The sequence below is a fragment of the Pseudophryne corroboree genome, chromosome 4 (genome assembly GCF_028390025.1).
Source record: "Pseudophryne corroboree isolate aPseCor3 chromosome 4, aPseCor3.hap2, whole genome shotgun sequence".
NCBI classification, from domain to species: Eukaryota; Metazoa; Chordata; class Amphibia; order Anura; family Myobatrachidae; genus Pseudophryne; species Pseudophryne corroboree.
Genome location: NC_086447.1, coordinates 139,353,819 through 139,381,671, shown reverse-complemented (window position 1 = coordinate 139,381,671; position 27,853 = coordinate 139,353,819). Strand labels below are relative to the sequence as shown.

The 27,853-nt window shown below is 42.2% G+C and overlaps 1 long non-coding RNA gene across 1 annotated transcript in view; it reads right to left on the bottom strand.

Annotated features, from left to right (window-relative positions):
• Nucleotides 1-3,524: 3,524 nt before the first annotated feature.
• Nucleotides 3,525-27,853, bottom strand: part of LOC134911178 (uncharacterized) — a 108,842-nt gene continuing 84,513 nt past the window's right edge. The window contains exon 3 of the long non-coding RNA XR_010176386.1: nucleotides 3,525-3,711. This is a non-coding gene — a long non-coding RNA (uncharacterized LOC134911178). The remainder of the gene's footprint in view (nucleotides 3,712-27,853) is intronic.

Here is a 27,853-nt window from a genome sequence, read left to right as displayed (position 1 = left end):
ACCCCAGCATCCTCTAGGATGTATGAGAAAAAATGATTTTTGGGCATTACCCAACTTGCAATCATTTTAAATACAGTTCAGTTTTGAATCAATTTCAAAGACATTAATGTACCTCTAGTACTATAGGGATGAAGTTACGTTGCCAGTGGTCGGGATCCCGACAGTCAGGATACCGACGCTAGAATCCCGAATGCTTCAAATGCCGACAGCCGGGATGCTGACATACAGCTACTATTCCAACTTGTGTGTGTCCACGACACCCATAGAGTGATAGAGTGGGAAAAGAACCTGTGCGAGCCCCCCCCCCCCCCCCCATTCTGGTGCCCAGGATCACAGCATCGGTATGCTGGCCGCTGGCATACCCAAGCCATTGTAAAGACATTTATATAACTGATTAGCGAGGATGTAACAAGAACTTTGTGAACCCCATAGAAACATATTGAAGGGGCCCCTGTCCCAATGCTGCTTGAGAGACACCTCTATGCAGCAATTATTCATTTTATGCCCCATAATAGTGCCCTAGTTCATTTTAAGAACCATCGTACTGTAGTTAACTAGTTTACTTGATGTCACATTGTAAGGCTGCCAGTACACATTATGCCACACAGTATACTCATTTCACATTATGACATAGTGTTCCCAGTTCAGATTGTGCCACATTACAGTGCCCCCTGCTCATACTGTGCCACATTAGAGTGCCCTCCAGTTCAAATTATGCCACGTTACAGTGCTACAGTTCATAATATGGCACACTATATTGCCTCCATTTCATATTGTCAAACATTAAAGTACCCCAAATCTTATTGTGTAACATTATAGTGCCCTCCACATTACAATGAGCAGATCAGATTATGGCACATTACAGTGTATATTGTGCCACATTACAGACCTCCTTAATATTATAACATCCACTACACACGCCTCTAACTGAAAATGCAATGTCACACAATTCAGGCTAAGCAATGGATCAGACCCAATTGTTTGGCAGGCAAATCTGTAACAATGGTATCCAAATTTATACCTGGGCCCAGGCCACCCTAAGCTTCTGGGCCCTATAGCAATGGTACACCTTGCACCAACTATAGTTATGCCTGTGGTGATTAGTCAGTTGCTGGAGTCTGTTTGAAATCGGATATGAGCAACTGCTAAGTCAGGAATACAAAGATAATATGCTACAGTACAAGCTTTTTGTAAAGGGGAAATTATATTGTCTTCCAGTCATCCTTTATTTTAACATGTGATAAATTGACATCACAATGTGAGGCAGCATTACTGCCTCTAAGCACTGAGGTCATGAGTTCAATTCCCACCACAGCCCTAACTGTGTGGAGTTTGTATATTCTCCCCTTACTTGCGTGGGTTTCCTCCACCTACTCCGGTTTCCTCCCACACTACAAAAATACACTGGTAGGTTAACTGGCGCCCAATAAAAATGAACCCTAGTGTGTAAGTGTATGTGTACATGGACAACTAGATGGGCCAACTGGTTCTTATCTGCAGAAAAATTCTATGTTTCTATGATGTAGTATTATAAAAGTACAGTATATTATTTTGTACCCACAATATAAGTTAGAGATGTGCGCACACCCCGTGTTTTGGTTTAGTTTTGGCAAAAGCACACTCAAGTGGTTTTAGTTCGCTTTTGTATTTGGATTCCTTTAAAACTGATAAACACAACTAAAACAAAGTGATTTTTGGACCTGTTGTAGTTCCTACAGTGTAATTTACATCAATAAATTTCCATTAATTTCCAGTGTGAAATGGCACTAAAATCATGAAGGAGGGACTTACTTGCCATCAAAAACACATAAGGTTTTTCGAACCGGGATCTGACCCCAAAGTGAATCCAAGTTTGGTCTCAGTTCAGCTCAAAACCCCAAAGTTCAGGGGTGTTCGGTTTTCGACAAAACTGTTTTTTTTTTTTATATAGGCACATAAAAGTGTTACTGTATTACATAATAAATAAATATTACTAATAAACCATGAATAAAAAGGCATGTGCATTCATAAGCATTTTATATCAGTTTCCACAAATGCATATATCCAATACTTTATAGTATAACCATGTATGGGAAAATACCCACAGAGTATAAGAGGAAAATAGCATATTAGGAAAAAGATTTGTAGCATTGATTTAAACTTAATATAAATCTTCTCACTTTGTTAGCTTTTCATCATACAAAAAAAATTGTGACACAAGTCAGCTAGAAACAAATTAAATTATGCTTTGACTAATGGAAAAGTAAAAATATAAAATAAAAACAGTTCAATGTTTTTAATTTTTTTCTTAGCAGGGAAAAATGTCCACCTTATTATATCCAGTCTATTTTATAAACTCAAAGACCATATATTAATAAGAATGACTGTGCGCTCATGTGATTTATGAAAGACTGTGCTCATAAAATAGGTTGTAAATTTTGATGGTGATTTTGAAAGATAACCATGAATCTTATGCACTAACACAATAATGGGTATTAAAGAGGTTTCTGGCTTGGCAGGTTTGCTGCTGCTTTCATTTGTAGGTGATTGTCTGTAGAAAAAGAGCCCAACATAAATTGAAAATCCATAACTGTATTCATATGTAATGAAATGGAACTGCTTATAATTAGGTTAAAGATTACACAACCTTCCAAGAAGGAAAGGGTTCTCTTTTCCCCTGCCCTTCTTATTTTTACAGAACATGTTTAACAAATTGTTTTTCCGTTGTGTCTAGCACTCACATTTACAGAGAAAAACAAAAATAAAAATTGTTGTAAATTAATGGTTTTTTTTTTTTTTTTTATTGTTTCCGCTTAGAGACACTTATTTATACATATGCTGTAAAACTCCTTGGTGCAAAATATATTTTATTTAAACATAGGCATTTATAATTCTTAAAAATGTTTTTACCTTGTTTTTTATTATAGTTTTTTTTTTCATGTATGTCTCTTTTAAACAAGGCCGAATGATTGCATTTGCTTCACTGAATTGAACTTATGCGAGGCCCTGCTGAGTGCCTGGGAGCAGTTTTGCTACACAACCTGGAGGACAGCTGCTCTTCTTCTCTCAGACCAGAATATCATTAAATTGCATAAGAAACATGACACACAGCAGGGCATTTAATGTTTCTGTTGCAAAAAAAGAATCAAGGAAAGCAAGTGTAAGTCTCCTGTTTGAGAACACATCTAACCTAAATGCCAAAGAATGACCACTACACGTACTACAAACATTACATACTATCAAAGAGGTTGTTAAGATTTTGTACCAAAAACATATTTAATTAAAAAAAATATATAATTTTACAAAATGTTTTTGTTAAGCACTTTTTGAAACCATATTTTTGCCCAAATGATTCCTATTGAGGATTTCAAGTTATTTTTTAGCAAACAAGCAAGGATGTTCCATAGTGATAGAACATTTGGTATAGCGCAACATAAACACATAAAACAATCTAAAAACACGCAACTCTTATTATTACTATTTATTATGTAACAATGAATTCTATAAAGGAAAAATCAAGTTTTAAAAATATATATAATGTTACTGAGAATTATATTATAAATAATACACATTAATAAATGTTATCACTTCAGTGGCTGTTAGAAAATTAGCAAATTGTAAAGAATAATGCACCCTACTGTATCAGAAATTGTCACATAGATCTGTGGACTGTATAAAAGCACTTGTCTCTCAGACTTGTTCCATAATATGGTCATGGAAATCCTCAATGACCTAGAATATCATAAGAATTGACATTAGGAGGTACATTATTCCGTTGATTCTGTATTAAATCATTAACCAATGCATAAAATACATATTATATTGAAGTGTGACATATAAGCGCAAATGAGTACTGTATATATTACTAGAAATAGGACAATTGTACATATACTGTATCAAAATTTAGGTTCCAAAACAAAAGTAGTAGGTAGAATTACATAGTTGACCACAGAACCAACTGGTCCATCTATTCTATTATATGGTCTATTCTACTGTTATGTTGCCTAAATTACTGATACACGGTTTATTTTACTGTACAATGTGTACAATGTGAATCTGAAGAAAAAAAATAAAATATATATATATATATATATATATATATATACCGCAACTACCACCTGGGTGGAAGGTGCACTCACGCCCAGAAATCAGTCTCTGAAATCACTTGTAGGTTCAATTTATTTTAATCAGGTTCACTGTTGATGCCGTTTTTCATCGACGTTTCGGTCCATATATATATATATATATATATATTCCCCTCTCCATTAATTATGGCTTTTAAACTAACTAAAATCGGAGAAGTATATAAAATGTATGGAATTTATGTATATCATGTTCTAATGCAGCAGCCTCAACACAAATGTTATAGCCAAAAATTCTATTCTTGGTTATGGTAAGTAGAGCAGACTTCAATTTTGTGATGTGCTAGCTATCTGACAATTTACTCAAATGAAAATATCATGTCTGCTTTAATGAACACCTGCCATCCATTGCGTGGACTGACTTAATGTTCTCTATTCAATGCTTCAGAAATTTCAAATAAGGCTGGGTCTCAGTAGAATTGCATAAATAATTAGTGAACGTGCACAAAGTCTACAGAACACTTCTTTTTGAATGTGTGTCAACAGCTCACATACATATATTTTTTTTAACATGCTGGCATAATGCTTTATAACTTCATACTGTAGAGAAAACGTGATGTGATAAAGTTAGTCATGATAAGATGTTCTAATCAGAATGTAGTATCTTGCCAGGAAAAATATAATTGAGTGACTCACCAAACCAGAGCAAAACAAAATACATCAGATTACATCATGCTTTGGAGGTTAGTACAGTATGTTTCAAGTGATAAATAGATATGATTATTGAAGTTCTGTGACATTTCTGTTCCTCCAGTGTTTAGTATGTCAGTGCGCTTCTGATGAAGCCTTGTAGAACCAAGAATTTAACCTGTATAGAGATAAATAAGATGGATCCTCTTGGTACAGCTGGGACGCACCAGGGAAATCATTAACTGGGCCCTATTAATTTCTCTATCTCTATTCACGCTTGCTCTTTATCCTTCACCATAATCTTCCGTCTCCAGGCCTCTTTCTTCTTTTGATAATGAATGTTTTGACAGACCAACCACTTATTTTTCTGTTGCTTTAAAGGTCTTCTACTTTTTGTATTTTTCCCTCTTGATTCAAAAACAAATGTGAACATACAATGTTGTAAAATTGCATCATCCATCGCAGTAGAAAAATAAATAGAATAAAGTGTACTTGTTTTTATTTTTACAATGTTCTGTTAACGTGGATTTAAGGCATATAGCCCCAGAGAATACAATTATATATTGCATGCTTCCCGCATTGTACAATACAATATATGTTACTTTTCTCCTTAGAGCCAGATGGGAAGGCCTATTTTTTTTTTAAATGTAATTATGGAAAATTGTTAGATGACTACAATAACCCGGGAAGGTTGCATTAAATCCTGAGGGGATCACGTTCAATATGGTAGAGGTGAGATTGTGCACAGATCCAATTCAATCCTGTGATTTATTATAATATATATTTGTGCACAAGGCCTGACTCCATCTATCCTAAATTATAAAAGCCATCTAATCTCCGGGTTAAAGGTATTCAGAATTTACCCAATACACAGTGACCCTTCTCTACTCGTTGGATGTGAAAAAATAATAGAATCAATAGTGATTGTGTTAAAGAGTTTACTTTGAAATGTTACTTTCATATATTACACTTGCATTATTTTCCATTTCATTATTAAGCATTGTGTCTAGAGTAGTCTTCTTTCCTGAGTGTTCCATGATCAAAAACATCACTGAAGAAAGACTTGTGAATCCACTTGCAGAGCACGATTGTTCTCCTAAACTACTTTAATGGAACTTAAACATTTCATCCATTTCATTAGGAAATTTCAAGATCATGTAAACCTATAACTTCTAAGGTGGAGAGCTATCAAACCTTCTAAGGAGAATAAGTGGAGGTTTTGCCCATAGCAACCTCTCAGATTTTAGCTGTGATTTATCTAGTACATAAAATTATGGCTAGCATGTGATTGGTTGCTATGGGCAACACCTTCACTGGTCCTCTTTAGATGATTTAATAACTCTCCCCCTATACCTCTTCATAAGCCACCAGAGATCACAAAAGGTTGGAAGTGAATCCTGGCATTTGGAACTGTCCCAACTAACTGAAGCAACAACTGAACATCTCATCTTCAATATCAATCAAAAAAGCAGATGAGGGACTTTTTGGCATAACACTCTCATGTAACATCCTTCAGGTTCAACTTACTAGACCGTGGCTATCATCAGAGAGGCAATACCCCTGGGACACCTCAAAAATTGGAACAGATATAGGTCAAGATGAGGGAAGGTAGCTCAGGTAATATGTCATGACTTTACAGACAGATTTCATCACAAACTGGTGATACGAAGTACTTGAGTTAGGGGAAAAAACCCACATGCAAGGTGAAGAGAAGCTTGTGTTTAGGAGGAGTTCTATGATCAAACAAACAATTTTAAAGATTTCAGCATTAGATAGCAGCAGGACATGGATTCAAACTTCTGGAAGTGTCAGATAATTATTAGAAGCAGATGCGCAAGCTTAAGCAGAAGGAGAATGTACGCGTCACTGTAGCATCAAAACACACTGCCAACTGCTGTATATGATGTACCATGCAAAATTTTAGGCAGGTGTTGAAAATATGCTGCAAAGTAAGAATACTTAAAAAAATAGAAGTGTTAATAGTTTCTATTTATCAATTAGCAAAATGCAAGGTGAATGAACAGAAGAGAAATCTATAGAAAATCAATATTTAGTGTGACCACCCTTTGCCTTCAAAACAGCATCAATTCTTCTAGGTACACTTGCAGACAGTTTTTGAAGGAACTCAGCAGGGAAGTTGTTCCAAACATCTTGGAAAACTAACTACAGAGCTTTTATGGATGTAGGCTTGCTTAATCCTTCCATCTCTTAATTTAATTCCAGACAAACTTGATGATGTTGAGATCAGGGGTCTGTGGGGGCCATATCATCACTTCCAGGACTCCTTGTTCTTGTTTATGCTGAAGATAGTTCTTAATGACATTGACTGTATGTTTGGGGTCTTGTTCTTCTGCAGAATAAATTTGGAGCCAAACAGATGCCTCCCTGATGGTATTGCACTGCGTGTTCTTCTCTGCACATGACAGAAACAGACGGACCAGCTACAATTACTGTTACTACTGTATGTTTTACAGTAGATTTTACTTTTTAAGAATGTTAGTCAATAATCCTTAGCCTGTAGCATATATAAGGCCAGTCATTTATATGTCCACTAGCTGTTCTACCCGTTCTTCGCATGGGAATTTCTGATTTTCACGGTTGTAAATATAAACGAGTGTTACAAATTTGGTAAATATATAGCGATTTAGATTTGAGACATCTTAATGTAAGAAAATATTAATCCATGGTTCTTTGTGTTACCCGAGGAGCACCCGTAGCAGATATGGTAAAAAGTGACTGGACCATTTTTGTAGTTTATTAAATTCTACACACTAGAGGTGCAATCCAAATTTCATCCTACTGCCCGTTTGGGCGTTATCGTTCACACATCGGTAATGATGTTATTATGTCAACCCCCTTTTCATCCCCTTAGAGGAGGTTTTTAAAATTCTAATTACATAGTTTTCTTATTTCCTACCTGAAGAAAACCTATGTTAAATTTCAACTTCCTAACATATCGGGGAGTAGGAGAATTAGTGATGAGTCAGTCAGTCAGTCAGTCAGGGCTTTTGCATTTACAGTATATATATATGTAGATGTGTACTTCATTATTAAACGTTTGCTATACATTATGAAGTTATGTTCATTTTCTTCCTCACCATCACTGGCCACTGCAAATTAGAGTCAAGCTAGAGAAACAGAGTTGTCAGCCCAAAGTCAATATACTACTACTGCGGCTGGTCAGGAGCAGGAAAAATACATACATTCTGAACAAGAATAACATTTATTGAAGAAAGAATGAGAAACATGATATTTCATTCCAAATAAGCTGTTCCTTTGCATACTGTAGATGTAGAGAGTGGTGATGTGCCCAGTGGTAACTGTCCTTGCATAGGAAATCCATAGCTAAATCATACTTGCCTACCCTGCCGGAATGGCCGGGAGGCTCCCGAAAATCGGGTGACCCTCCCGCCCCCCCGGAAAGGTGGGCAAGCCTCTCGCTTTCTCCCTCGGCCGCCCACAGCAGAGAACAAGTGGGCGGCCCGAGGGGTCCGATGATGCGATTCGCGCTGAATCGCGTCATCATAGCTCTGCCTCCTGTTATGCAGCGCCTCGTTTCTCGGCACAGCACAGCGGGGGGTGGAGTCACGATGACACGACCCTGATGCAACGCCCCCAGACCACCCATCCTGCTGCCGGCCACACCGCTGAACCACCCATCCTGCTACCGGCCACGCCCCCATGCACCTACAACGCTGCCTCCTCCCGGAGGAGGAGGCAGCACAGTAGGTAAGTATGAGCTAAATGTTTAACACACTGTTCTCAAGTGCAGGGCCGGATTAACAATGGGGTGGATGGAGCTGCAGCTCCAGGCCCCCCATTGAAAATAGGCCCACAGGCTTCCCTGCAAAGCAGCCAGTGTTTACAGGAAAGAAACACTGTCTGCATTGCTTTGTCTCCACAGTGGCCTGCACTCACCTCTTCACTGGATTGCTGCCGCGATCGGAGCTTAGCTACGATCAGGCAGCGTTTGGTAACAGCACCCAGCACAGCCTGTACCACTGATGCTGCAGCCCGTGGTGGTTCTCCGTTCTCCCAGTGGCTGGGTTTAGGGCTATGCAGCACTTCCTCCTCGTACTGCAAGCCCCCGCCCACTTCATGACATCGTGAAAGGGGTGGGGCCAGCACTGCTGCAGTCTTGTTGTCACATGCAATACTGAGGCAGGAAAAGGTAAGGAGAGAGAAGTAGCAAGGGAGGGAGAATAAAGAAGGAATGTAGGTAAGACATGAGTACAGGTAAAGAAGAGTAATGTACAGACAGACAGGCAGACAGTAAAGTAAGTGATTAAGGTATGTTAGAAAAGAAGTAAGTAAATAAAGATAAATACTCTATGTAAGAGATTAGAAAGGAAGGCAAGCATGTGATGTGAGAGATTCAGTAATCACAAAACATGCACTACAGGGATTTTGTGACCCTGTTTTTAAAAATGTGCAGGTGCTGCAGAATATGCTGTGCAGCCAGTAACATTTCTCGGTGTCTGTCACCGCTAGCAGAGATCTCATCCAATCGCCGCCTGAGACTTACAGCCTCCCCTACCTGCTCACCATCGCACACTGCGCCGCTTTACAATTTATATCAGGTGTTACTATGTGCACGTTCGGGGAGAGCTTGTCAGTGTGACCCGGGCTGCGGTGTCAGCAGAGCTGTGCTGGTGCTGACAAGGTTCGTGAAGCTGAGCTGACAGATCACGGTGCTCGGCAGTGCTTTCTGCGTGGCGATCTTCTTCCTCTACCTAATGCTGGACTGGGCCATTTAGGCTATGGGAGGGGAGGTTAGAGTTAGGCTGCAGGGAAAGAGGTTAGGGACAAGCACTTGGGGAGGTTAGAGTTAGGCTGCAGGGAGGGGACATTAGGGTTAGGTTGCGGGGAGGGGAGGTTAGGGTTAGGCTGCGGTGAGGGGTGGTTAGGGTTAGAATGCGGGGGGGGGGTTAGGGTTAGGCTGCGGTGAGGTTAGGGTTAGGCTGCAGGAAGGGGAGGTTATGGTTAGGCTACAGGGAGGGGAGATTAGGGTTAGGCTGCGGGGAGGGGAGGTTAGGCTGCAGGGAGGGGAGGTAGGGTTAGGCTATGGGATGAGAGGTTAGGCTGCAGGGAGGGGAGATTAGGGTTAGGCTATGGGAGGGGAGATTAGGGTTAGGCTGCAGGGAGGGGAGGTTAGGGTTAGGCTGCGGGGAGGGGAGGTTAGGCTGCAGGGAGGGGAGGTTAGGGTTAGGCTGCGGGGAGGTTAGGGTTTGGCTGCGGGGAGGGGAGGTTAGGTTTAGGCTGCGGGGAGGGAAGGGTTAGGGATAGGCTGCGGGAGGGGAGGTTAGGGTTAGGCTGCAGGGAGGGGAGGTTAGGGTTAGGCTGCGGGGAGGGAAGGGTTAGGGTTAGGCTGCGGGGAGGGGAGGTTAGGGTTAGGCTGCGGGGAGGGAAGGGTTAGGGTTAGGCTGCGGGAGGGGAGGTTAGGGTAGGCAATGGGGGGAGGTTGGAGAAAGGCTGTAGAAGTGGAGGAGAGGGTTAGGCTGGCGGTACCTATAATTATGGGACACACAGTGACTTGGGACGTCGATGGACACCTTGCACAGGGCAGCACAAAGTCACTGGGTGCAATCCGCACTCCACAGTTTTAACGCACAGGGTTAGGAGCAAGTGTCAGGCGTATCAGCGGTGATAGCAAACGGGATCTCTAAAACGTGGGCCTCTGTCAGGACAGAGAGAGGTAGGAGCCGGACACAGGGGAAGCCTCCTAGTGGAACAGCCTGCCTCCTCCTCTCTCCCCTTCTGCACTCTGCTCTCCCGTCTCCCGCTCACTCACCTTGGTCTGTTTCCTGGTGCCAGTGTCAGGGCTTGGTAGAGCAGGTAGAGGTGCTCTTGTTCGGGCAACATGTCCGCAGTGCCTCTGCTACAAGCACCGTGCAGGGAGACAGCAGCGTGCAGATCCACAGGATAATCAGCCCACATCGCCGCAGCCAGTCAGGATGTGCTGGGGATGGGTCGCCAGTGTTGGGGGAAGCCCCTTCTGCCCTGAGTGAAGGTGCCACCCCTGTTCATGGGGAAGGGGGGTGAGCGACGCAGCAGGGGGAGAAGGGAACAGCTCCTGCAAGTGACTAGAGAGCGGGTGCCTCACTACTTTTTTTTTTTTTGGTGCACGCAGAGCCGTCCTTCATGTGCTGACGCCAATAGGCAGCTGCCTAATGGAAGCGCCGGCTCTGCTTACTGCAAAGTATCCGACCCGCTCTTTAACCTGCACTGTATCCGTCCTGCACTGTACCTGACTCACACTGTGTGACCCACACTGTAACTGACTCAATATTTAACTGTGTGTCCCAATATATACCGCACTGTACCCAACACAGTATCCAGCAGGTACAGAGCACTGTTTTTATTGTTGGGGAAATTTTGGGAGCTGCTCAACAAAAAGGCTGATTGATCAGTCACTTTACATGGGCACAGAGTGACAGTCATCAGTGGCCCGGGGGCCCCAGGAGGCTGGTATAGATTGGGAATTGAGAATAGGCATGTGCACATGCCTAAAGGCCCATACACACTAGAAGATATTGTGAACTAGATCAGTCCTTGTGAGCTTTATGAGCGATATCGTTCACAATATAGTCCAGTGTGTATCCAATGAACGATGCGCGCCCCCGCCCTTCATCAGCTAGGGTTTCAGTCTTCTGAACTTGCAGCTCAACTTTGCCTATATCTTTCACGTAAAAGTGTATATCGTTCAGTGTGTACGCGGTGAACGATGAGCGATGGACGATATGAACGATATTCATCATAATAGCCACTCTGTAATGCCAGCCCATTATTTAAATTAGCCACCATTGGTGTCCCAGACGATGCTAGCAATATCGTTCATCGTTCATGTCGTTTGAAAAATCATTCAGTGTGTATGCACAATGTCTTTTATCAAGTATGTTTGGAAGCTGAAGGGAAATCATTCACCAATATCGTTCATTGGTCATATTGTTTAGTGTGTATGGGGCTTAAAAGTCAGCCACCCATGGGCTGATGCACTGTAGTGAGAAAGCAGACACCCAAAGTAGTCCCTCCCATCCCCATCCTCAGGGGCCCACCCCTTTTTACCCCTTATGCTACCTGGACTGCGTCACTGTAAACTTCTCCTCCAGAGCTGCTCTGCACGCAAAGACCAGAGCAAAGATAAAAATAAAAATTTTGTGGGGAGGCAGTGGAGTGTTGTGTATAGTGATGTATTGTGGTGAAGTAGTGCAATTATGCAGTGTGAGGGAGAGAGTGTAGTGATGTAGTGTGGAGAGTTAGTGCTGAGATATAGGTGTCTATTTACTAAGCCTTGGATGGAGATAAAGTACCAGCCAATCAGCTACTAACTGTCATTTTTCAAACCCAGCCTGTGAAATGACAGTTAGGAGCCGATTAGCTGAGACGTTATCTCCGTTGACTTTATCTCCATCCCAGGCTTAGTAAATAGACCCCATAGTGCTGAGATGTAGTGTGGGAAGGTAGCATAGTGATGTAGTGCGGGGAGGTAGTGTAGTATAGTGTTGAGGTGTAGTGTGGGGTGGTAAGTGCAGTGATATAGTGCGGAGGTGTAGTATGGGTAAGTAGTGCAGTGATATACTGTAGTGCGGAGATGTAGTGTGAGGAGGTAGCGTAGTGATGTAGTGTGGGTTGGTAGTGCAGTGATATGGTGCAGAGATGTAGTGTGAGGATGTAGCAGAGTGATGTAGTGTGGGGTGGTAGTGCAGTGATATGGTGCAGAGATGTAGTGTGGGGAGGTAGCGTAGTGGTATAGTGATGAGATGTAGTATAGGAAGGTGGTTCAGGGATATAGTATAGGGGTGTAGTGTTGGGAGGTAGTTTGGGTATGTATAGTGCTGGGATGTAGGGTGGGGGGGTAGCGAAGTGATATAGTGCAGGCATGTTGTGCAGAGATGTAGGACTGATATAGTGCAGAGATGTAGTATAGTGAAGATATGTAATGTGGGGAGGTACTGTAGTGCAGTGATGTAGTATGCCACCACACCACCTTGGACACACAGGGAGAACTTCTGTGCGGCGATCACACGCCCGGTGGCGGCACACAATAGGCCCTTTATAAATTTCAGCTCCAGGCCTATGTGGACCTTAATCTGGCACTGCTCAAGTGCACACTGTATGTATTGGATACTTTCAGTAATATATAGCCGTTTGTGTACCCGGGAGGTCAGGAAAAATTTTTTATTAGGTATTCTCTGTAGGGTTTCAAAATATTTCAAGGAAATATAAAAATACAAAAAATAAGTAAAGCACTGTGAGATCAACTTTGAAATTTCCAAACTTTTCCTATAGCTTTGGTGACAGACTTAAGTGAAAGGAAACACACCCATGTCACACAATCTGTGGTGGTTTAAAAGAGTGCAGTCTCCATGTGGGTTCCATCTCTCGCGCGGCACAGTTGCTGATAGACTCTAGCACTGTCCTAGGTGCAAATTTACTGAGATGGGAGTTTTATTTAAGATGGGATGTTGATCAGATTCTACTTCTCATTTATCTAGCACCTTCTAGAAGATAATACCTGGAATCTGATTGGTTGCTATGGGCAACATCCCATCTTTAATAGAACTCCCATCTTAGTAAATTTACCCCCTAGAGTCTACTGTGCATGCGCACCCGTGGTATTTTCCCAGTGATTTCTGCAGTCCTGGATCGGTATTCAGGAGAGTTGAGTATAATGTATGGGTGAAAGGTTTGCGTTGAGAAAAAACTCCATTGTTAGCCAGCAAAGGAAGTACCAGTGATATTTGTTTTATATTAATCTACTACTACTGGTTCTTCTTACAACAACTCTCCCAATATCCACTCTATGACGTGCTTGCTACTCTCAGCTGTGCTATCTTCCAATCAGAATTAAAATTCTATAGTGAGAAGGGCCCTCCATACCTGGCGGTCGGGATCCCGGCAGTCAAAATACTGACTACGGAATCCCGACACTACTAGGAACCGCCGACACCGGCATACTGAATAGGGAAGGTGTGCCGCCCCACAGGAGAGGTTAGCCATGGAAGGAGGAGATTAGGTTTAGGCTAGGGGAGGAGGGTTAAAGTTAAGCTGCAGGGCGGGGGGTTAGTTTTTGGCTGTGTGGAGGGTAAAGTTTAGGCACCCCTGGGGAGGGTTATTGTTAGTCTGCGGGGGGAGGGGGTTAGGTTTAGGCTGCAGGGAGGGTGGATTAGGTTTAGGCGCCCTCGGGGAGGCTTATGGTTAAGCTGCGGGGGGGGCAAGGTTTAGGCTGCTAGAGGGGAGGGTTAGGGGGCCATTGGGGGAATCCCTGTCAGTATTGTGAGTGTCAGGATGTTGTGGTTGGTATTCTGACCACTGGCATCCCCACTGCCAGCATACTGAACCACCACCACTACCATTTGTTTTTATGCCTGTATATTGTTTTATCTATCACGTATGTTACAGTTTTACTGTATGTATGCCCTTTTTCCACACTATTTGGTGCTGGAGGGCATGTTAGTGCCTTATAAAGCCTATGATAATAACAATAATAGAAATAATGACAATAAGTACTTGAGCACTTCCATGTGACAAACACCACTCTAAGAGATACCTGATTAACAAACAACTGAAAGATTGTTAAGATAAAATTAGTTGTGGTTGCCATAACATTTGTTTGTAATGAACAGTAAAGGGAAATATGAGATCACAGACGATCTCCTCAAACTGTATTGACACTGATATTAGCTCAAAGCTCATAAGTACATTGTTACAATGTTAAGCTATACTTATATTTTCAATACATTACTCATTATTTTATTCTAATTTCTATTTTTTTTTATTTACATGGAATTCCCTGTTTTAATGGTAAGAGACAATATTGAGAAAACGGTGATAACAATAATTGTTGATCACAAAACTTAATTTCAATATACAAGAAGTAATTTCATACAAGGGTGTGTCCATGGTCCTTTCACTTCTCTGTCTATATCACCTCAATTGGAAATCTGTATCAGCTCCAATACCACCTCTATGCTGATGACACTAAAATATCCTCCTCCCTATGCCCTAGCTTGCATTGCTAACTGCCTTTCTGCCATCTCGTCCTAATTCCTTCCTAACACATAACATGGCAAAGACTGAACTGATTGTTTTCCACCCTTCCAAGATCTCTCCACCTCCCCGCCTTCTCTTTGTTGATAAAATAATCCTTCCTTATGTCCCCTATGTCCACTGCCTCAGTGTCATCCTTGATTTTGCTCTCTCTTTTTCTGTTCAGATGCAAGTCATCCCTTAGTCCAGTAGCTTCCATCTCAATAACATCTCTGGTATTCAACCTTGTCTCCTTTCAGGTGCTACTAAAACCCTTATTCATGCATTCATCATCTTCTGTTTTGATTCCTGGAACTTTCGTCTTTGACCTCCTCTATGCCCCCTTTCCCATCTTCAATATATCCTTAATACTGCTGCTGCTCATGTCATCCTCATTTTTCTCTCTCACTGAATGGCATATGCCTCCGCCCACAACAGCTTTCTTCACTGACTACCAATCACCTATAGAATCCAATTCAAAGTCTTCACATATAAAGCCATTAATCAGTCTTTCCTACCTAAATCTTTAAGCTCATCTCTGTCCATACACCCGCTCACCCTCTTCACTCTTCCTATGACTGCCAACTCACCTCTACTCTGGTCACTTTTTACTGTGCCATCCTCCAAGAATTCACCTGCAGTGTCCCTCTCCTCTAGAATGCACTCCCTTGACATGTCTGATTTTCCTTAAACACCTCTTCTCTAAAGCCTACCATTGCCTCCTCTTAACTCCACTCTCACTCCCACCTCTTGCCCACCTTGTCTACTTACCAGATCCCCCTCTGACTGCCCCTCCCCCTTAGAATGTAAACTCTTGGACAGGACTCTTTCCTCTTGTTGCTTATCTTGCACTAATCTTATCACCAGTGCTCCTTGTATTTTATGTCCTTCTCCATGACTCTGACACTGACAGCTGGCCCATACAATGGGTACAGTTTCATTGTGAGCTGTTCTGCCTTCCCCTGCAACTCATAACTGCTTGCTGCCTCTAGCTAGAATAAGTTGCTCTACCCTTTCTTATCTACTCATCACTCCATCAGAGCCATAGCAGAGCCAGTGCATCTTATGGGCTCTCTGACAGATCTGAAGGCTGTACAGTGCTACTGTACTTCAGTTTCCCTGCAAGCTAAACACAGGTTCCATTTGGCAGCAATGGTGCCACTCCTTTGCCCTTACGCCCTCAATGCACACCCCTTTTACAGACCAACACCCCAAATCTGTAGATATTACAATGATTGTATTTTTACTTTGGACTTTTCATTGTTGTAGATTGTACTACAGCATGTGCTTTACTAGTTTCTATTAACTTGTGTGTGCCACTGCATACACCATGGAGTATTTAACAAATAAAAAAAATAACATTATTAATAATAATAATATTAATAATAATATTAAAAATCAAACAAAAATAATATTTTGCATGAAATCCAATACTGAAATAAGGAACATTTTGTTTGAATCTGTATCCTACTTAAACTATAAATGTTAAATACCTGCAGTATGTATGAACGTAGCATCGTTATCTCATAGGCATTTCTATATTCCACCATAAATCGCTGAGATATTTAGGTGTAAAACAGTTCCCGAGCACTGATGTAGACAAATTAGAGCTTTCGTTGACCCACTTGGCGACTTGGTATATCCCTAACAGGCCCGGAGTTAGTATCTTTATCCAGATTTACTTAATAGCCCTAAGTCTTTAAGTAATATACTGTAAGCCTTCTTCAAAAAGATTTAAGGTCTAGCTTCATTAAGCAGTGAAAAGTCCATCATACTGTAGCCACTGAAAGGAGCAGCCTATCATAGATGCTACGATTTACCACTGTTTAGTACACTAGGGCTTATCTCTCCTGTTAAAAGTTAGATTATAAATTCTTCACAGCACAAATAATGGTCAATTTGTAACACAGTAAGCAAGAGTAGACAAGACAACAACACCACTGGAGCTGAGAGTCTGCCGCACTAAGCTTGCATAGACTTATGTGCTTGTTGTTTGCAAAAATTACAACTTTAATTACAACAGCATCTTTCTCCTACATATCTACTTATAAATAGGAGAAAACAGTTTATTACAAGGAAGTAGCTGATAGTTCTCTGCAGTGTGGAATATTTTACTGGGAAACATAATATAAGGATTCATTTAAAAGAAATAAAATGCAAGACATTGACTCATTACATACTGTAGCCTTTTGCAATTTGTGAGTTTTCAAGATTCTATGACTAACTAGAAGACTGGAGAATATAAAGCAGTTCAGAGTATGTCACAAAATGATAATAATAAAGATCAGTAAATTGTACCAGGTGCCAACAGACAATTGAAGCAGCAAATTTTGTAGGCTGAGTCAATATAATTAGGGGTGTGCACCGGGCCATTTTTCGGGTTTTGTGTTTTGGTTTTGGATCTGTATCTCCTTTGTGTTTTGGTTCTGGATTGGTTTTGCCAAAACGACCCTTGCGGGTTTTGGTTTTGATTTTGGATCTGTATTTTTTTTAAGAAATCATAAAAACAGCTAAAATAACAGAAGTTGGAGGTGTTTTTGTTCCTGCAGTATTATTAACCTCAATAACATTAATTTCCAGTCTATTTTGAACAGCTGGATGACTAAGCTAAGCAACAGAAGTGGGCGGTACAAACATGTGGCACATCTAGGAGTGGCACTGCAGTGGCAGACAGGATATAAGTTTTATAAACTATGCCAAAAAAATGCTCCAAAGAGCACATAATGCAAAAAAAAGAGGTGCAAGATGGAATTGTCCTTGGGCCCTCCCACGCACACTTATGTTGTATATATTAAACAGGACATGTACAATTTAACAAACCAATCATTTCAGCAACAGAGACCGTCACTTGTGGCTGAAATGATTGGTTTGTTTGGGCCCTTACAAAACAATTTTTTAGAAGGACTACCTCTGTTAAGAAATTATTCTGAGGATGTTGATGATGAGGTGTTAGTTACATTATAATCTTGTACAATAAATGTCATGTTTTCGTCGCAAATGACGTACCATGGAGGAGGTGCCAATATGGCTAATGTTCTTACCTCTACTAAATTTGGCCTCACAAATGGAGCAGATGTTTTCATAAACATTGTCAGGATTGGGGTAAAAATAATATGTAATATGACTGGGGTAAAAATAATATGTTCAGGCATCGCAATGCCTTTCTTTTTATCATGGTCAACAACTGCAGCCACCGGTGGCTGACATACACAAACAATATCATCATCAACATCCTCTCTGTCCGATAGTACACACATATCCCCCTCATCCTGTCCCACTTCCACACACAAATCTTCAATTTTTATTATGTCCTGCTCATCAAATTCATCACCATCTTTACTGCTCCCCACATATACATATGGTTCAGAAATGGTGGACGGAGGTGAAATATGCTTCTCTATGAGGACAGTGTGAGAAATGTCAGACTCACACATAGCTGACGTAAACAACCATAGATGTTCCTCAGGAATGTCTGATGGTTCTGATTCTGAATGCACCATTTGTCTTACTGTCTCTGCAGCTAACTTTCCTTTTGATTTTTTTTCTTTACCGCTCTAAAATTAAATAGTTTTACAAACCCTGACTTAAGCCCTCTATGCCCTTGAGCATCTGCCTTAGCAGATGACGTTGATGGACTTGCGTTGTCAATGTCATAACTAGTGGAAGCAGCTTCAGCAGTAGTAGTAGCCTCCATTTCTATCAACACAAAGTGGGGATGACCTTCAACGACAGAGTCGCACAAATGAGTCAGAAATATATATAATAATTACACACTGCAGTTGACTTCATTGACAGTGTCGCACGAATGAGTCAGAAATATGTATAATAATTACACACTGCGGATGACTTCACCGACAGCATCGCACAAATGAGTCAGAAATATATATAATAATTGCACACTACAGTTGACTTCACTGACAGCATTGCACAAATGAGTCAGAAATATATATAATAATTACACACTGCGGTTGACTTCACCGACAGAGTCGCACAAATGAGTCAGAAATATATATAATAATTAAACACTGCGGTTGACTTCAGTGACAGCATCACACAATACATTTGTGAGTAGAAAATAATATACTGCGATCTGACCAGCAGTATCACAGTGCTTATGAAAATAAAATAAAAATTGTAAAGTACACTAACGTACAGCACAAACAATTTTTTTTTAATATAATTATAATTTAAGGCATCACCCCTTTCAGATACAGCAAGCAGAGAGAGGACCCCTTTTTCAGATACAACAGAGAAAGCACCTCTTTTTCAGATACAGCAGAAAGCACCCCTTTTTCAGATATAGCAGAGAGAGGACCCTTTTTTCAGATACAGCAGACAGAGAGCACCCCTATTTCAGATACAGCAGACAGAGAGCACCCATTTTTCAGATACAGCAGAGAGAGAACCCTTTTTCAAATACAGCAGACAGAGAGAGCACCCCTTTTCCAGATACAGCAGACAGAGAGAGCACCCGTTTTTCAGATACAGCAGACAGAGAGAGCACCCCTTTTTCAGATACAGCAGACAGAGAGAGCACCCCTTTTTCAGATACAGCAGACAGAGATCCCCTTTTTCAAATACAGCAGAGAGAGCACCCCTTTTTCATATAAAGCAGACAGAGAGAGCACCCCTATTTCAGATAAAGCAGACAGAGAACATCCCTATTTCAGATACAGCAGAGAGAGCACACCTTTTTCAGATACAGCAGATGGAGAGAGAACCCCTTTTTCAGATAAAGCAGACAGAAACAGCACAACTATTTCAGATAAAGCAGACAGAGAGCACCCCTATTTCAAATACAGCAGACAGAGAGAGCACCCCATTTTCAGACACAGCCGACAGAAAGAGCACCCTTTTTCAGGTACAGCAGACAGAGAGAGCACCCCTTTTTCAGATACAATGGGCAGAAAGAGCACCCCTTTGTCATATACAGCAGACAGAGAGAGCACACCTTTTGCACGTACAGCAAAGAGAGATCTCCTTTTTCAGATACAGCAAAAAGAGAGAGCACTCCTTTTTCAGATACAACAGACAGGGAGCACACTTTGTCAGATACAACAGACAGAGAGATCACCCCTATTTCATGTACAGCAGACAGAGAGAGCACCCCTTTTTCAGATACAGCAGACAGAGAGAGCACCCCTTTTTCAGATACAGCAGACAGAGAGAGCACTCCTTTTTCAGATACAGCAGAGAGAGCACCCCTTTTTCAGATACAGCAGACAGAGAGAGCACCCCTTTTTCAGATACAGCAGAGAGAGATCCCCTTTTTCAAATACAGCAGGCAGAGAGAGCACCCCTTTTTCATATAAAGCAGACAGAGAGCACCCCTATTTCAGATAAAGCAGACAGAGAGCACCCCTATTTCAGATACAGCAGAGAGAGATCCCCTTTTTCAAATACAGCAGACAGTGAGAGCACCCCTTTTTCATATAAAGCAGAGAGAGCACCCCTATTTCAGATAAAGCAGACAGAGAACACCCCTATTTCAGATACAGTAGACAGAGAGAGCACCCCTTTTTCAGACACAGCAGACAGAAAGAGCACCCCTTTTTCAGGTATAGCAGACAAAGACAGATCCCCTTTTTCACATACAGCAAACAGAGAGAGCACTCCTTTTTCAGATACAGCAGACAGAGAGAGCACCCATTTTTCATGTACAGCAGACAGAGACGCACCCCTTTTTCAGATACAGCAGGCAGATAGAGCACCCCTTTTTCAGATATAGCAGTCAGAGAGGACCCCTTTTTCAGATAAAGCAGACAGAGAGCACCCTTTTTTCAGATACAGCAGACAGAGAGAGCAACCCTTTTTCAGATGCAGCAGACAGAGAGCACGCCCTTTTCAGATACAGAAGAGAGAGCAACCCTTTTTCAGATATAGCAGACAGAGAGCACCCCTTTAATTTACAGCAGAGCACCCCTTTTTAGATACAGCAGAGAGAGCAACCCTTTTTCGATACAGCAGACAGAGAGAGCACTCCTTTTCAGATACAGCAGACAGAGAGAGCAACCCTTTCATTTACCGCAGACAGAGCACCCCTTTCAGATACAGAAGCACCCCTTTTAAATACAGCAGTCAGAGCACCCACGCCAGACACAATACTGAGACAGATATGTCCATTCAGTACACTCTCCAATGCCGGAGTGTAGATGGCACCGATCACCGGGGACTTATATAGAATCCAAAACCTGCAAGACTCCGACAGCGGGATGATGATATTTTGCCTTGTTTTGGGATCCGAGTAATGCGGGAAGTCCTGAGCCGAACTCGGATACCGGTTCGGATCGCAAAGTTTGAACCCATTCATCTTTAAATATAATGCTTAAAAGTAGAGATGTGCGGTGGGCACTTTTCGTGTTTTGGTTCTAATTCCACGCTTGTGTTTTGGTTTTGCCAAAACCACCCTTTCATGTTTTGGTTTTGGATCTGGATGATTTTTGAAAAAACATAAAAATCGGTAAAATCACATAATTTTGGGGTAATTTTGATCCTACGGTATTAATAACCTCAATAACATTAATTTCCACTCATTTCCAGTCTATTCTGAACACCTCACACCTCACAATATTGTTTTTAGGCCAAAAGGTTGCACCAAGGTGGCTGTATGACTAATCTAAGCGACACAAGTGTGCGGCACAAACACCGGGCCCATCTAGGAGTGGCACTGCAGTGGCAGACAGGATGGCAGATTTAAAAAATAGGCCCAAAACAGCACATGATGCAAAGAAGAAAAAGAAGTGCACCGAGGTTGCTGTATGGCTAAGCTATGCGACACAACTACCTGGCCCATCTAGTAGTGGCATGCAGTGGCTGAATGTAGAAAGTGGCCCGCAAATTTTCAGTCCACTGACAGCATCTCCTGCACGACCCTGTCATTTTTAAAAAATTCTGCAATTAGTGGACTTATGCGGCAGTACCCCATGACCAATACAGCAGTACCCCTGGACTTATAAGGCAGTGTCAGACAGGACGGCACTTTAAAAACCATGCCCCAAACAGCACATGATGCAAAGATGAAAAAGAGGTGCACCAAGGTTGCTGTATGACTAAGCTAAGCAACAAACGTGTGCGGCACAAACACCTGGACCATCTAGGAGTGGCAGTGCAGTGTCAGACAGGAGGGCAGATATAAAAAAGGCCCCAAACAGCACATCATTCAAAGATGTAAAAGAGGTGCAATGAGGTAGCTGTATGACTAAGCTAAGCGACACAAACAATTGGCCCATCTAGGAGTGGCATTGCAGTGTCAGACAGGATGGCACTTAAAAAAAATAGTACTCAAACAGCACATCGTGCCAAGAAGTAAAAGAGGGCAATGATGTAGCTGTATGACTAAGCTAAGCGACACAGGTCTGCAGGACAAACACCTGGCCCATCTAGGGTTGGCACTGCAGTCCCACTGCACTAATGGCGGATAGCGGACGCACGTCTAGCACCAGCATAGTTGTTATGGTCTCAGTAATCTGCTTTGCAGCAGGGTGTATATATATATATATATATATATATATATATATATGGCAGTATCACTGGAATTATATGGCAGTACCACTGTACATATACAGCAGTATTACTGAAATTATACAGCAGTATCACTGGAATTATACGACAGGATCACTGGAATTATACGGCAGTACAGCTAGACATATATGGCAGTATCACTGGACATATACGGCAGTATCACTGCACTGCACTTATATACCAGTACCACTGGAATTATATGGCAGGATCACTGGAATTATATGGCAGGATCACTGGAATTATACAGCAGGATCACTGGACATATCCGGCAGTACCACTGGATTTATACGGCAGGATCACTGGAATTATACGGCAGAATCACTGGTTTTATACGGCAGTACCGCTGGACATATACAGCAGCACAGGGACAGCACCACTGGACTGATGCAGGACAACATAGCACCACTGCAATGGACTTGACTTATACAGCAGCACTGGACATATGGCAGCAGAGGACCCCACCACTGTAACTGGACTGATGCAACACAAGACACCACCACTGGACTGATGCAGCACAACACAGCACCACTGGACTGGACTTATACAAAAGCACTGGACATATGGCAGCAGAGGAATACCACAACTGTGACTGGACTGATGCAGCACAAGACACCACCACTGGACTGATGCAGCACAACACAGCACCACTGGACTGGACTTATACAAAAGCACTGGACATATGGCAGCAGAGGAATACCACAACTGTGACTGGACTGATGCAGCACAAGACACTAACACTGAACTTATGCAGGACACTGAGGACGGAGACACGTCCTCTCTCTACACTCTCCAATGCCGGAGTGAAAATGGTGGCGATGTGCGGCGACTTATATGGAATCCAAACCCCGTGAGAATCCGACAGCGGGATGATGACGTTTTGCCTCATTCTGGTTTCCGAGTCAGGCGGGAAAACCCGAGCCTGACTGGAATCCGGGCTTGGGTAATGAATTCCGGTAGGGTTCGGTTCTCTGAGAACTGAACCCGCTCATCTCTACTTAAAAGTTAGAATGTTAGGGTTGCTCTGGGCCTCAAAAATGTTGTTTGAACATTTGTGAGTTAAGAACTGAAAAAAAGTGGAACTATGTGACCTTTCTCGAAAGCACCAAAGCTATTTGTTCATTTTCAGACAAATCCTTTCATTGTGGTTGAACAAAATGGCAGACCAAAATCAACCTGTAATTAGCACACTACAAGTAAAACAAAACGGGCTTAATGTATCTACGGGATGCGGTCAGCATTCCGGCCCATTGGATGCCGGTGGTCAGGTTACTGACCATTCGGAATCCCGACGCCAGAACCCCAACCGACGGCATCAGGAATGTAAGTATTGGGGTGAGGGTTAGAGCCTGGGAGGGGGGCATAGGGTTATGCACTAGAAGGGGAGTTAGCCGTAGCCCCCACCCCTTGTGTCATTTGCCATATAGTGTAAATAACATATACTAACATGATCCATATAGTGTAGATAACATATACTAATATAATAAATTACATATACTAACATGATCCATATAGTGTAAATTATTATACCAATACTATAAATTACATATAATAACATGATCCATATAGTGTAAATTACATATACTAACATGATCCGTATAGTGTAGATAACATATACTAACATGATCCATATAGTGTAGATAACATATACTAACATGTAGTGATGTGCACCGGAAATTTTTCGGATTTTGTGTTTTGGTTTTGGATTCGGTTCCGCGGCCGTGTTTTGGATTCGGACGCGTTTTGGCAAAACCTCCCTGAAAATTTTTTGTCGGATTCGGGTGTGTTTTGGATTCGGGTGTTTTTTTACAAAAAAACCCTCAAAAACAGCTTAAATCATAGAATTTGGGGGTCATTTTGATGCCATAGTATTATTAACCTCAATAACCATAATTTCCACTAATTTTCAGTCTATTCTGAACAACTAACACCTCACAATATTATTTTTAGTCCTAAAATTTGCACCGAGGTCGCTGGATGACTAAGCTAAGCGACCCAAGTGGCCGACACAAACACCTGGCCCATCTAGGAGTGGCACTGCAGTGTCAGACAGGATGGCACTTCAAAAAAATAGTCCCCAAACAGCACATGATGCGAAGAAAAATAGAGGCACAATGAGGTAGCTGTGTGACTAAGCTAAGCGACCCAAGTGGCCGACACAAAAACCTGTCCCATCTAGGAGTGGCACTGCAGTGTCAGACGGGATGGCAGATTTAAAAAATAGTCCCCAAACAGCACATGATGCACAGAAAAAAAGAGGTGCACCAAGGTCGCTGGATGGCTAAGCTTAGCGACCCAAGTGGCCGACACAAACACCTGGCCCATCTAGGAGTGGCACTGCAGTGTCAGACAGGATGGCAGATTTAAAAAATAGTCCCCAAACAGCACATGATGCAAAGAAAAAAAGAGGTGCAAGATGGAAGCTGTGTGACTAAGCTAAGCGACACAAGTGGCCGACACAAACACCTGGCCCATCTAGGTGTGGCACTGCAGTGTCAGACAGGATGGCACTTCAAAAAAATAGTCCCCAAACAGCACATGATGCAAAGAAAAAAAGAGGCGCAATGAGGTAGCTGTGTGACTAAGCTAAGCGACCCAAGTGGCTGACACAAACACCTGACCCATCTAGGAGTGGCACTGCAGTGTCAGACAGGATGGCACTTCAAAAAAATAGTCCCCAAACAGCACATGATGCAAAGAAAAAAAGAGGCGCAATGAGGTAGCTGTGTGACTAAGCTAAGCGACACAAGTGGCCGACACAAACACCTGGCCCATCTAGGAGTGGCACTGCAGTGTCAGACAGGATGGCACTTCCAAAAATAGTCCCCAAACAGCACATGATGCAAAGAAAAATGAAAGAAAAAAGAGGTGCATGCATCGCAACCGACACAATTGGACTCTCCTTGGGGATTTGTGATTTAGAAGAACGCACAGTTCTTTGCTGTGCTTTTGCCATCTTAACTCTTTTAAGTTTTCTAGCAGGAGGATGAGTGCTTCCATCCTCATGTGAAGCTGAACCACTAGCCTTGGACATAGGCCAGGCCCTCAGCCGTTCCTTGCCACTCCGTGTCGTAAATGGCACATTGGCAAGTTTACGCTTCTCCTCAGACGATTTTGATTTAGATGTTTGGGTCATTTTACTGAGCTTTATTTTTTGGGATTTCACATGCTCTCTACTATGATATTGGGCATCGGCCTTGGCAGACGACGTTGATGGCATTTCATAGTCTCGGCGATGACTAGTGGCAGCAGCTTCAGCACGAGGTGGAAGTGGATCTTGATCTTTCCCTATTTTACCCTCCACATTTTTGTTCTCCATTTTTTAATGTGGGGAATTATATGCCAGTAATATATCAATAGCAATGGCCTACTACTATATATACTGCGCACAACTGAAATGCACCACAGGTATGGATGGATAGTATATTTGACGACACAGAGGTAGGTAGAGCAGTGGCCTACTGTACCGTACTGCTATATATTATATACTGGTGGTCAGCAAACTGTGCAAAACTGAAATGCACCACAGGTATGGATGGATAGTATACTTGACAACACAGAGGTAGGTAGAGCAGTGGCCTACTGTACCGTACTGCTATATAGTATATACTGGTGGTCAGTAAACTGTGCAAAACTGAAATGCACCACAGGTATGGATGGATAGTATACTTGACGACACAGAGGTAGGTAGAGTAGTGGCCTACTGTACCGTACTGCTATATATTATATACTGGTGGTCAGCAAACTGTGCAAAACTGAAATGCACCACAGGTATGGATGGATAGTATACTTGACGACACAGAGGTAGGTAGAGCAGTAGCCTACTTTACCTTACTGCTATATAGTATATACTGGTGGTCAGCAAACTGTGCAAAACTGAAATGCACCACAGGTATGGATGGATAGTATACTTGACGACACAGAGGTAGGTAGAGCAGTGGCCTACTGTACCGTACTGCTATATAGTATATACTGGTGGTCAGCAAACTGTGCAAAACTGAAATGTACCACAGGTATGGATGGATAGTATACTTGACGACACAGAGGTAGGTAGAGCAGTGGCCTACTGTACCGTACTACTATATATTATAAACTGGTGGTCAGCAAACTGTGCAAAACTGAAATGCACCACAGGTATGGATGGATAGTATACTTGACGACACAGAGGTAGGTAGAGCAGTGGCCTTCTGTACCGTACTGCTATATAGTATATACTGGTGGTCAGTAAACTGTGCAAAACTGAAATGCACCACAGGTATGGATGGATAGTATACTTGACGACACAGAGGTAGGTAGAGCAGTGGCCTACTGTACCGTACTGCTATATAGTATATACTGGTGGTCAGTAAACTGTGCAAAACTGAAATGCACCACAGGTATGGATGGATAGTATACTTGACGACACAGAGGTAGGTAGAGCAGTGGCCTACTGTACCGTACTGCTGTATATTATATACTGGTGGTAAGCAAACTGTGCAAAATTGAAGTGCAGTACAGGTATGGATGGATAGTATACTTGACGACACAGAGGTAGGTAGAGCAGTGGCCTACTGTTCCATACTGCTATATAGTATATACTGGTGGTCAGCAAACTGTGCAAAACTGAAATGTACCACAGGTATGGATGGATAGTATACTTGACGACACAGAGGTAGGTAGAGCAGTGGCCTACTGTACCGTACTACTATAAATTATTAACTGGTGGTCAGCAAACTGTGCAAAACTGAAATGCACCACAGGTATGGATGGATAGTATACTTGACGACACAGAGGTAGGTAGAGTAGTGGCCTTCTGTACCGTACTGCTATATAGTATATACTGGTGGTCAGTAAACTGTGCAAAACTGAAATGCACCACAGGTATGGATGGATAGTATACTTGACGACACAGAGGTAGGTAGAGCAGTGGCCTACTGTACCGTACTGCTATATAGTATATACTGGTGGTCAGTAAACTGTGCAAAACTGAAATGCACCACAGGTATGGATGGATAGTATACTTGACGACACAGAGGTAGGTAGAGTAGTGGCCTACTGTACCGTACTGCTATATATTATATACTGGTGGTCAGCAAACTGTGCAAAACTGAAATGCACCACAGGTATGGATGGATAGTATACTTGACGACATAGAGGTAGGTAGAGCAGTGGCCTACTTTACCTTACTGCTATATAGTATATACTGGTGGTCAGCAAACTGTGCAAAACTGAAATGCACCACAGGTATGGATGGATAGTATACTTGACGACACAGAGGTAGGTAGAGTAGTGGCCTACTGTACCGTACTGCTATATATTATATACTGGTGGTCAGCAAACTGTGCAAAACTGAAATGCACCACAGGTATGGATGGATAGTATACTTGACGACATAGAGGTAGGTAGAGCAGTGGCCTACTTTACCTTACTGCTATATAGTATATACTGGTGGTCAGCAAACTGTGCAAAACTGAAATGCACCACAGGTATGGATGGATAGTTTACTTGACGACACAGAGGTAGGTAGAGCAGTGGCCTACTGTACCGTACTGCTATATAGTATATACTGGTGGTCA